General features: G+C 40.0%; 1 protein-coding gene across 1 annotated transcript in view; it reads right to left on the bottom strand.

The window, feature by feature from the left end:
- mc5ra (melanocortin 5a receptor) overlaps positions 1-6,028 on the bottom strand; it is a 33,905-nt gene extending 27,877 nt beyond the window's left edge. The window contains exon 1 of the mRNA XM_049584367.1: positions 5,908-6,028. The gene's annotated coding sequence lies outside the window, so the exon portion shown is untranslated. The remainder of the gene's footprint in view (positions 1-5,907) is intronic.
- Between the last annotated feature and the right edge of the window lie 5,339 nt (positions 6,029-11,367).

The following is an 11,367-nucleotide window of genomic DNA, read 5'->3' as shown; positions in this document are numbered from 1 at the left end:
ATCTATTCATCACCAAAACTAGCTCAGGTTTAGGCAACACAAGTCATTTGTTAGTCTTAGAAAAAAGATTATGTTTTGGGCTAAAATAGTTAACAAGTGACGCATATGTCATGTGATGTATGTGACACAAATGTCACGTGATGGCAAGTGGCTACATTATGTCATTAAAATCACGCTGACTTTTGGCTTCACACGGGACATGAACAACAGTCTCCTGGGTAAAAGTTTGTGTTCGTCAAGCTGTAACTTCCAGGGCTGTAAAATGAAGCCAACGCAAAAGTGCCAGAAACTGCAGTTCTTCAAGTGGCCACTTGAGACCGGCCCCAAAATCGAGTCAATGCCCATAGACCCCCATGTTAAAATGGCCAATTTAACTGTAGATATAAACATGTTTATAGCCTTGTACAAAAAACATTTCAGTCTCTATAGCTAATCTATCTATCTACGTATCTATCTATGGAGGTGTATAGGATGCTTACATTTACCCACAATAAAGGTCTTGGCTGTTTTAAGTGACAGGCTTCACAGTTCCACCCTCTCATCCAAACATGTTCACTATCCAAGATGGTGATGGCCAGAATGCCAAACTGGACGCTTCAGAATGTGATTCCACAAACCAATGGGTGACGTCACGGTGACTACAGCCATTATTTTAATATCATCCATGGTGCTTGTTTGACCCAATCATCCCTCTCACCCAACACAGACTTTCTTGCTCGATATTGTTTGTCATTGACTCAGATGGGTTTACACTAATGTTAGTCGAAAGCCTGATGCGTCTCATACAGACGCAAAAATGTGCCTTGTGCGTCAGAATCTGATTCCAATTTTTAGTATTCTCTACTTTGTTTGATACTGGGAGATGAGAGACTCAAAATCACACACATCTGCAAAATTCCAAGAACATCACCATGAAGTCTAAGTCCAAATTATGTTATGGTCCATTAAGAAGACAAAGAGACAAGCACACAACAATTAAAATAATGCTATGAAGCAGAAAAGGCATACAGTGTCTGTGCTTTACAGTAAAGTGTAGCGTTAGGTAGCTTATTTTGTTACAAGACTTTAGTCAACAATGTTACAGTAATATGTAGTATTCTCAGAGTCAACGTCTTGTCTGTTTGTATGTGAAAATCATGGGGAAAAGATCACTTCTGGTACAGTTTGTAGCAGTACAGAGAACTGCTCAGAAAAGTGGCAAAGCAAGATTGTTTTCTCTGTGACATCAACACACCAAGCTGCTGTGTGACTGGTTGGGCACTAACAAGACCAAACAGCCAAGTCTCCAGTTATATATCATACCACAGTAAAGGAACTGTGAAGGACAAAGTGGCTGGCATTAAGAGGGCTCATGTAAACACCAACGGAAGTCTTAAATCAAAACACACCCATGTCCCCAAGTCAGATCACATGTATGTGTGCTCTACCCATTTCATAACAAGTGAGAGAAGTAAACAAATCTAATTCTAGTAAGTCATATGATAACGGTATAATTGTGATTCTCCAAGCCTGTGTGTTTGCCCTTGCATTTCCATGGTCATTATATAACCAGACTTGGCCAGTTTGAAGTACTCAAGCTCATACTTAACCTCATTTTTAAGCTAGCGTGCATATAATTGTATGTGAAACTAAACAACTTATAGCATCCATTGGTAATCTAACCCTCTTTTCTTGATTGTAGGTGTTCCCCAGTTCTTTCAGGCTGTGTATAATAAGCCGGCTACAACATTTGTTATTTCCTCTTCGTTTATTACCAACACGGCAAGACTGTACTAACACATTCCAACTTAAGCACCAGGTACTCGCTCTCTCTTGTGTATCACCCATACCTGTCCCCACAAAACAAGGTCAGGGAGGAACCAATTAGCTCATAACCAAGGAAACACAGTGACTCCACTTAAACGCTGCACATGAAAATACAAATGAAACAATATACAGTGTGCTATAAATGACAATGAAATAATAATTTACTGGTAACTCAATAATGCTGAATCTATTACTACTTAAATATAAATAATGTAGCTACCCATTAATAAATAACACAGTAACTTAAGTAATAAAAATTACCCAAAAATATAATGTATGCAGTAATTATGGTTACAGTACCAACCATGTCATGCTTGTGAGTGCAAGGGCAGGTTGACTTGCCTTAGAATCACCAGAAAGGGCTTTGAAATAATTGAATGCCACATTTTCTTGCTGTTCTTCAATCAAAATGTAACTTAAGGTTGTGAAATCAACCAGAAGGATGAAAAACTGAAGATCACTCAAGTTTTTGCAGTGTACAGATAGCAGAATAAGCTACACACCTGCTTTCCCTCAAACAAAGATGGCAGTCCTCACGTCTGGAGCGGTCTGGAGTGACATTTTTTGTTACTAACTTCCTGTAGGAGGTGAACTGAAAAGGCCCACTATTTAAAGACACAATGGCATCTAGTGGATTTTTTTTAGCATAACATACCTAACGTGAATGGTAGAGATAGCTGAATTAGGAGTTTAGAGTTTAGTTCTACACATTTTTGAATAAAGATGTAGTGACTCAAAAGGAGCTGACATCTGAACAGTGCATTAAACGGTTGTTAACCTATCAGTATTTTCATGTGAGATAGCTAGTCACACAGTCAACTCGATAACACCAGTAATTTTAAACACACATAATCAGGTTTTAATTTATTCCATCATTGGTGCTTAAGGGAAAAAAAGAATTGCTTTTTCACCAGCTAATTAAGAAGAAATCACTAGATTCCCTTTTACACTCCATTTTTCGTGTTTAACTAATCGTATGATTTGATGTATTCAGTTATATTTATAATTTGTCTGATAACCTCTGATTCGTTTAGTCAGTTTCAGGGCACCATGCTCTACATCCGGAAAAAAAAAAAAAAAAAACTGTATAATTTCAGAAACACTTAATAATGACATTTTATTCTCCAATTTGCACAAATTGAAGGACAGCACTGTTAAATGCATTCTGTCTATCAGGATCTGAAAGCTCACTAGCATAGAGAGCTCCTGTTGAGCCTCCTCTCACTGTGGTCTGTACAGACAGCACAAGTGGAAACAGATCTACCACAACCGTCATATCTCAGTCTGCAGCTGATCATGATGTGACTGACTCCAATGACAATGACAGGGACAATAGAAAACACTGATCATGAGGACCTCTTCAAAGGTTGCCATGGTTACACGTCACAAACACAGTGTTAAATGGCATTTTCCTCTTCTTCCTGACATCCCAAAAATGACAGCATGATCACCATTCAAATAATGATTAAAAATTCCTTGGCTTGTAGTCTTATGCTAATTAATTGTTGGTGGCTGCCACCGACAGATTCACTTGGAGGATTATGTAAATTAGACTGCAAGATCATTGGCCATATTTCACTGGAAAATCACCATACCAGCCTGGAATAGGTAGGTCTGACAGTATGTCTGTGATCCACAGTAGATTTCAACTGAAACAAATCATGCATTAAACAAAACAGTTTAGTTTCTGATGTATATACATACATATATCTATACATATTCATATACATACAGATGCACTTTGTATGAACATGATCAGAATTATTCTTTTTGACATGGCTGATACACTGAAATACTGAAACAGGCTGCTGGACATATTGTGATGTAGACATGGAAGTATTCTATAACAAAAAAATGTTTCATTGTTTCAGATCATATTTGGTGGTATTTAAATTTTCAAAATTAAACACCTTGAATTATAGCTAACAAAAAAGGTCCACAAGGGACTAGAAATGATTTGTCTATATGGATAGCCTACAATTTCTGCAATCTTATATATATATCACTGATATTATCATGCAATGTAAAATCATCCCTACTCGTCATATTTTGATGTTTGGGCAGAAGCTCCTGGCATCATTATAGTGACAGCCTTGCATTGTTTATTAATCAGAGGGGGCTGTTGCTTGGATTTAGGCAGCAAAAATACTTGGTTAGGGTTAGGAAAAGACCATAGTTTATGTTAGTCGTGAGTCGACCACGTGACTTACGGCTAATGACTGACTAATGACTGATGTGACAAAATAACTCAATCTTGACTTAAGTTTCACAAAGGACACAAACACTGGTTTCCTGGGTCAAAGTCATGTGCTTGTTAGAGTATAGCTATAGTATATATTCAGGCTGTTCTCATAAAGTGTTTGTATGTTTTACCACAAAAAGTGATGCACCCAAAGTCATAAATATCCCACATATTTTGAAAGGCTGTAATCACATGACATCGGTTGCTGATGGGAGTAAACAAGAAAGCAGTCTCAAGCATTCTTAAAAGGAGGCAGGTTGGCGTGGTGGATGGGTCACAAAAACGCAGACTTTCCCCTAGGAGCCACTGTTTGATCTGTCTGCTCAGGGCTAGGACCAGCACTGTGTGTAGATAGAAATGGCTCATTCTAAGGTAATGAAAACACAATGACTAATATTTTTAGGTGATTATAAACTGATGAAAATATAGTTTTGAATATTATATACCATTTCTGCCAAAAGATGCTCCCAAATGCTACACACTGGACCTTTAAATACCTGACATAAGGGTGCTAAGGACCCCCAGTGAGAACTGATGCTGTTCTGTGTGCCATTCATGTAAGGTTGTGCAGCTATTTTCCAAATATATTCTTAAAGCCAGCTGTGTCTTATGAGTCACTACTTACATTAGCTTTAATATAGTGACTTGCCACACATCCTTCCACCTGCAGATGCCAGAGCAAAGCATACATACTTCACAATGGAAACCAAATAATAGAACTTTAACAAGACAAATTTTTGTCCCCCCAGCAGGAGACGTGTTTATCAGGAACCAGATTCAGGTCAGTCCGTAAAAAGGCAGATCCGCGTCTCACACCAAGTGATGCTCACTGCTGCTGCTTTGCCACTGTGGTGACTAATCTTTGTGAGAAAACGATATTTTCTCTCGGAAATTATTACAGTGACAATTAGACAGAGGAAGTAAGCATTTCCTGCACAATGTGAGTGGCATCATTAAAGTTTTCTTAATGCTGAAATAATTAGTAGTCTCTCTCACTGTGTTGCTTATTTGCTCCTTTTTTGTGCCACACAGTGTGACACATGAGACTGTGCAGCATCTGGACCTCTTCTGTGTTTGTGTCTGTGAAGTAGCAGAGCTCTCTCTGCACTATAAAATCATAGCCTCAGCAAAATAATGAATTCATATAACCACGGTGGCCTCATTTCTTTACAGACATCAAGGTTTTTTCTGGCACTATTTTCTTCTGAATAGACTTGCTGCACAGCTTTGAATCAATTACAAAATTACAAAAGCTTATAAAACAGTTTTATACCCCATGTGAACTATTCATTTATGGACAGTGTGTGGACAGTGTTGGCTTTGAGTTTTAAGTCGTGCAAATACAGGTGGTTGCCCAAAAGGCTTATTTTATCCCATAACTTATGATTTGGAGAGGCGTATCATAAATTCATATAAATATATTATGATTTATAGATTTATATGAAGCTGTTAGTAGTTGATCTTGTTAAAAGTACGGTCATATTATAATGGTCAGCCAGATTCTACCAATGAAAAGTAGAGAATACCATCTGAATAATTACAATAAAAAAACCTTGAAAATATCATGCAGCTACAACATGTTCAGTCATGCAAGCCTAAAAATCCTGTCAATTCAATTCAAACACCACATTTGACACCAGAGACAAACATGAAGTTTCCATACAAATAGCATAGTAACTAAAAAATTAATCAGGTATGGTGATGTCACTAACACTTGAAAGCTAGCCAATGTAATAGCAGCTATTGTAAAAATGGATTGTTCTGAGAAAAATAAAATGCAAAAATACAAAGAGGTGGTGTGATTCTGAGGTGGTGGTAAAAATCCATCAGTGGGGAGACAGAGATAAAGAATGACTCACCTCTCGCTGAGGCTGTGACTCAAATCCTTCCCACGAGTGGCTCAGATACACTGGATGGTGCCTCTGTGGAGCATCAGAACAGTGGATTCATGCTTCGTGAGAGTGGAAATGCTGAGCTGTGAGAGAGAGAGAGCGCCAGAGAGAGAGAGAGAGCCAGAGAAAGAGAGAGAGAAGCAGAGAGAGAGAGAGAGAGAGAGAGGGACTCCCCCCTCAGATCTGACAGTGTGGACACATGCAGCTACTGCCAGCAATTTTTAGCCATCTCCCTCACAGTGGGTTGCAGGAAGCAGCAACCAAAAGCGCAGAGCTTCCTCCATGTTGAAATCATTCTGTCTGTGACGAGCTCCATCTTAAAAGAATTTAGCACTTTGATGTGACTTTGTGCAAAATTCTAACCTGCAGCACAGAGAAAAAGGACTGAGTAGGAGGAGGAAGAACACACATTTTAAAGGAAAACTTGACCATTTTTACATCAGTTAGCAGAGATGGGGACTCGAGTCATTGTGACTTGGACTCGAGTCAACTCGAGTCGCTGTTTTGAAGACTTGTGACTTGACTTGACAAAAAAATAAAAGACTTGAGACTTGACTCGGACTTGGAAGTTAAAGACTCAGGACTTGACTTGAGACACGATGACTTGAATGACTTGAGTGGTATTCACATCATGTTTTCGGTTAGAATATAAAATTAATAAATAAATTTAAAGTGGGAGGGGTACCAAGAGTCATCATTCTGCCCAGTAAGTGCTTGTCAATTACCTAATATTATCTGGTTAGTCGGTAGTTAGCTAACGTTAGCTTGATACGATACGGGGGTGGGGTGGGTCGGTTTGGTGGAACTTGTTTTTTAATTTATTTGCACAGGGGTTAAATGAGCTAAATGGGTGATTTTGGCCGCTGCCTTGGTTAGTGTGTGTGTGTATGTGTGTGTGTGTGTGTGTGTGTGCACACGCACGCATGGGGGTCGTCCCTGCAAAGTAAACACTGCAGCAATGAAGTCAATGTTTACTGACAGTTACTTCTATCTTGTCTTTTCACTTTATTAAGATCAGATTCTGCAGGTAAAATTACAATAATAAGGTGACTTGACTTGGACTTGACTTGACCTATTACAGGACTTGACTTGACTTGAGACTTGCACATGTGTGACTTGGTCCCATCTCTGTCAGTTAGCCTACTCACTGTTACTCTGTGTGTTATGTAGAGTTTATAAGGTAAACCTTGTTTTTCTCACATGCCTCTGGTGAACAAAGAATCCAAACATCTGTTTACAAACTCTCACACAACTCATGCAGTATATTCCAAGTGTCAGTTATTCAGTCTTATGATTAGTCCTTCCCAAACAGACAGCCCTTTCTGATGAGGAACTGAACTAAAAGTGAAACTTATCCATACTCTCTTCAAAGCCAGACTCCATTGACAAAAAACGTAATTTTATCTAGCTGAAAACGGAAGCTGCTGGTCAGCTGCTGCCTCAAATAGTTAAGCCCCGTTTCCACCAAACACTTTCGGTATAGTACCTTTGGAACCAAAAGTAATCCTTCAGGCATGGTATGTAGACCCTACAGCAAATGGCAGTGATGTTCACTGCTCCGTCCAGCCCTGAGACAGAGTTACTGCCCTCTATTGACCAATCAACAGACTGTAGTCTTCACAGCTCCACCTATCAGTACCAGATGAGTGTGCGAGGTACCCCAACAGTACCCTGGAAATCCAGAGTTCTCGCGAGAGCACAATTTGAATTTGGTCAGCGTGTCACTCTGGCAATCAGTAATGATGCTCATTATCTATGCCCATGAAACCAAGCTGCCCCAATCACATCGGTGTATCTGATATAGGCGGGCCAAAGGCGAGCTAAACAGATGACGACAGCGCTGCAACGACGAAGTCCGGAATCAGTCAGTAAACATTGCAAGATGGCTATGGATGAACACCAGTTGTTTGACTTTTGCTGCTACAATGAACGAGTTAGACTTGGCTTTTTCTCTAAAAGAGGAACAGAAGACGGCGCTCGAGTCTTTCCTTTGCAAGAAGGATGTTTTTGCTGTTTTGCCGATCAGATACGGCAAGAGTCTAATCTACCAGTTAACTCTGGATATGTCACCCCATGTATTGTTCTGATTGGTCGTAGTGTTATCCAGTTGCATGCAGTGATATTTTCAAATGCATGCTTGGTGCCACCCCTCAAGTTGGGCTATTTGCATTACTCATAGCCAGACCCTAAATCTTTCTAGATTTGGGTCTGGATTTCCAGGCTACCCCAACAGAGGGGTGACCAAAAATGGGGACGGTTAGGAGCATTGGTACCATCCACAAATGTTCATAGTGGAAACGGAAAAAATGCATGCCACACTGAACTGTACTGTACTGGACTGCTTGGTGGAAACAGGGCTTTAGTTTCTTTGTCTTTTCTGTGATGTCAGTGTTGAAAGGCTAAGTTCGGATTCATCATCTGCACAATTAACACAACAAAGACTGCATCGGAATCACAACTCTTCCTACTGGCTAACCCACAACCACAGAATCAACAACTAGCAAGCAACACTTCAAAGCAACTCTTCTATCCATTGATATACTTGTAATGTTAACTGTGGATAGCATAGCATAACTGTACATGGCTACGCAGAGCACTGTTTAACTTTAACCACTGCGCATGCATTGATTTGATGTTGTTCACTGAGTTTATTGTTGTGTTTGCTTTATAGTCAGGCAATTGGGTAGCGGGCTTTGCCACACTGCTGAGTTGATGTTAGTATGCTTCACACTGACTCGCAGGTAAACTAACCATCGCCTTTTCTAATCTTCATGCAAGAGAGGAAGCTCAAAGCTTCCGCCTTACACACTTTCTGTTTAGCATTACCATGTGTTAATACAGAACAGAGACACACACTCTCTGTCTCTCAGCCCTGCCAGTTCTCATTCCCTAGTCGACGTTTGGTCAGTGATTTTGGCATCAGAGACATCTGTGTATGTTTTTGGAGAACTGGATACAGCATTGAATGGGGGGCCCTGTTCGTTCCTCTAAGAGTTGCTCAGTGACACATGAGCCAAAATGGTTCAACTGCCGTGGATAACATTACCTGGATGATCAGGAGATTATCGACACTACTTCTGCACTGTGCAGCCCATAGAGGAAACACACTGAAGACTTAGGGCAGCCAATGTCAGCCCAGTGGGACCAAGTGTCTAACTTCCGCCAAATTAATAGCTCCCTTCTGCTACCCTAAATGGTGATGTAAAGATTTATTTCTTCTTCACTTTTCAAATGTTGTTGGACTAAATGGATCAAGTCCTGATAGTGAAACGTGCCTTTTTGTCGGGGTTGTGATGTGCAAAAAAATGTAGCCACTGTAGCCGGTGTCTCTTTTGCCATGTAATTTTACAGGGGGAAAGTATTTTTCTGGCTGCAGGGCATCACATGCTGGAAACATTCCTCAGAGATTTTGGTCCATGTTGACATGATAGCATCACGCAGTTGCTCCAGATTTGTCAGCTGTCAGATGTGAATCTCCTGTTCCACCACATCCCAAAGGTGCTCTATTGGATTGATATCTGATGACTGTGGAGGCCATTGGAGTTCAGTGACCTCTTTGTCATGTTCAAGATGATTTGAGCTTTGTGACATGGCGCGTTATCCTGCTGGAAGTAGCCATCAGAAGATGGGTACACTCATGATAAAGGGATGGACACGGTCAATAATATTCAGGTAGGTTGTGGCATTTAAATGATTCTCAGCTGGAAGAAAATATACCACACCATCACACCAGCAGCAGCCTGAACTGTTGATACAAGACAGGATGGATCCATGCTTTCATGTTGTTTATGCCAAATTCTGACCCTACCATCTGATTCTGCAGCAGAGATCAAGACTCATCAACCCAGACAACATTTTTACAGTATTATATTGTCCAATTTTGGTGAGCCCATGTGAACTGTAGCCTCAGTTTCCTGTTCTTAGCCAACAGGAGTGGCACCCTGTGTGGTCTTCTGCTGCTGTAGCAAGTGAGTATTTGAGTTACTGTTGCCTTTCTGTATGCTTGAACCAGTCTGGCCATCTCCTCTGACCTCTGGCATCAACAATCAAGACCCATCATTTTACTTGCACCTACAAAGATTATGTGTTATAAAGTAGAAAGGTTGGCAAGAAAATATAAACAATACAAAATATCAACAACAAGGTCGACTATATTGTATGGGCTTGGGATATTGTGATTGTAAGTGATGCAAGTGTACTCTGGTATGGAACAACATTATTAATGTGACAGCTGAGTGGTGGAGGAGTGGAGAGAGAAGCAATCATATTGGTGCATGGTACAAATCAATTGTACCTTATATGAAAACGGCCTTATCATTTGTATTCTCTAAGCCCACCCAGAGACACCTGTGTGCCACTATGACACACAGTCATCTCTATTATTTTCTCGGCTCCTTGACAGCCAACAAGGACATTTTGCAGCTGTTTGCACAGGCTGAGTAGTACTCCTAGGACTAGTATAAAACAGGTGGAGAGCCCCTTTAAAAGCAATCACAGCAGCAGCATTTTCAAGGAAAAATGTAAGCAGATTAGAACGTGCAGAGCTGAGCTGTGATGGAGTAGCATCAGTATGTCTGTAAAGGAGTGTTGCTCTTTTTGTCATCAGAATGTGAAGATGAAAAGTGTTTTTATTCACTCTACTGAAATATTCAAAAACAACAAGAAAGGCCCAAACAGTTTCTTAATCGGCTTTGAAAACGCATAAATAAGAATGCCTCAGTGGCACAGTAATCTCAAACATGTCCCATATTAGATAAACATTAATTGCTGTCAAAAGGAGAAGGGGATCAGACACATCTGCCAGAGCAAATAAAACACGAGCTCGTAGATTTTTCTGATTCCCAAGCAAATGAGCCTGGCATGATCAACAAGAAAAAGAAATATCCCAGAGAAAAACAGACCTGTTCATCTTTTGGTAAAATAATGAGAACTAAATCTAAACGTGTTGTAATTTGCAGTGGATTATACTTTCACTCACCTGCAAAACTAATATACTGAATTGATTCAGTCAGAATCTGTATAAAAGACTGGTAATATATAAAAGCAATCACTTTTTCAGTGTTTTGCCCCATTAAATATACAATTAACTGACAAACTGGCAGTTCAAATTAATGTCTCCGAAACAATAGGCTTGATTGTGTTCTACCTCTTTTACTCTCCACGTCGGCGTAACAGGCTGCACTTTTTTTTATCTCTAACATGCAGCAAGGGAGGCTTCTAATATAAGTGCAAAAAAGGCAAGGATGTTAGTTACAAGTCTGAACAAATTCTATTCCAGTCCGTCACATTTCCTCTGTGCTTTTTATAATGTGCGCTGCTTTATTGTGCACAGTTCTAGCTAATTTTGTGTATTGAAAGTAGTGAAGCAAAATCGAAGAGATAGTGCTTGTGGTTTTTCTCGGTTTATTCTCAGTCAATCCAGAACAT

Source organism: Epinephelus fuscoguttatus, linkage group LG8 (genome assembly GCF_011397635.1).
Source record: "Epinephelus fuscoguttatus linkage group LG8, E.fuscoguttatus.final_Chr_v1".
Lineage (NCBI taxonomy): Eukaryota > Metazoa > Chordata > Actinopteri > Perciformes > Serranidae > Epinephelus > Epinephelus fuscoguttatus.
This window is presented reverse-complemented; position numbering and strand designations above follow the sequence as displayed.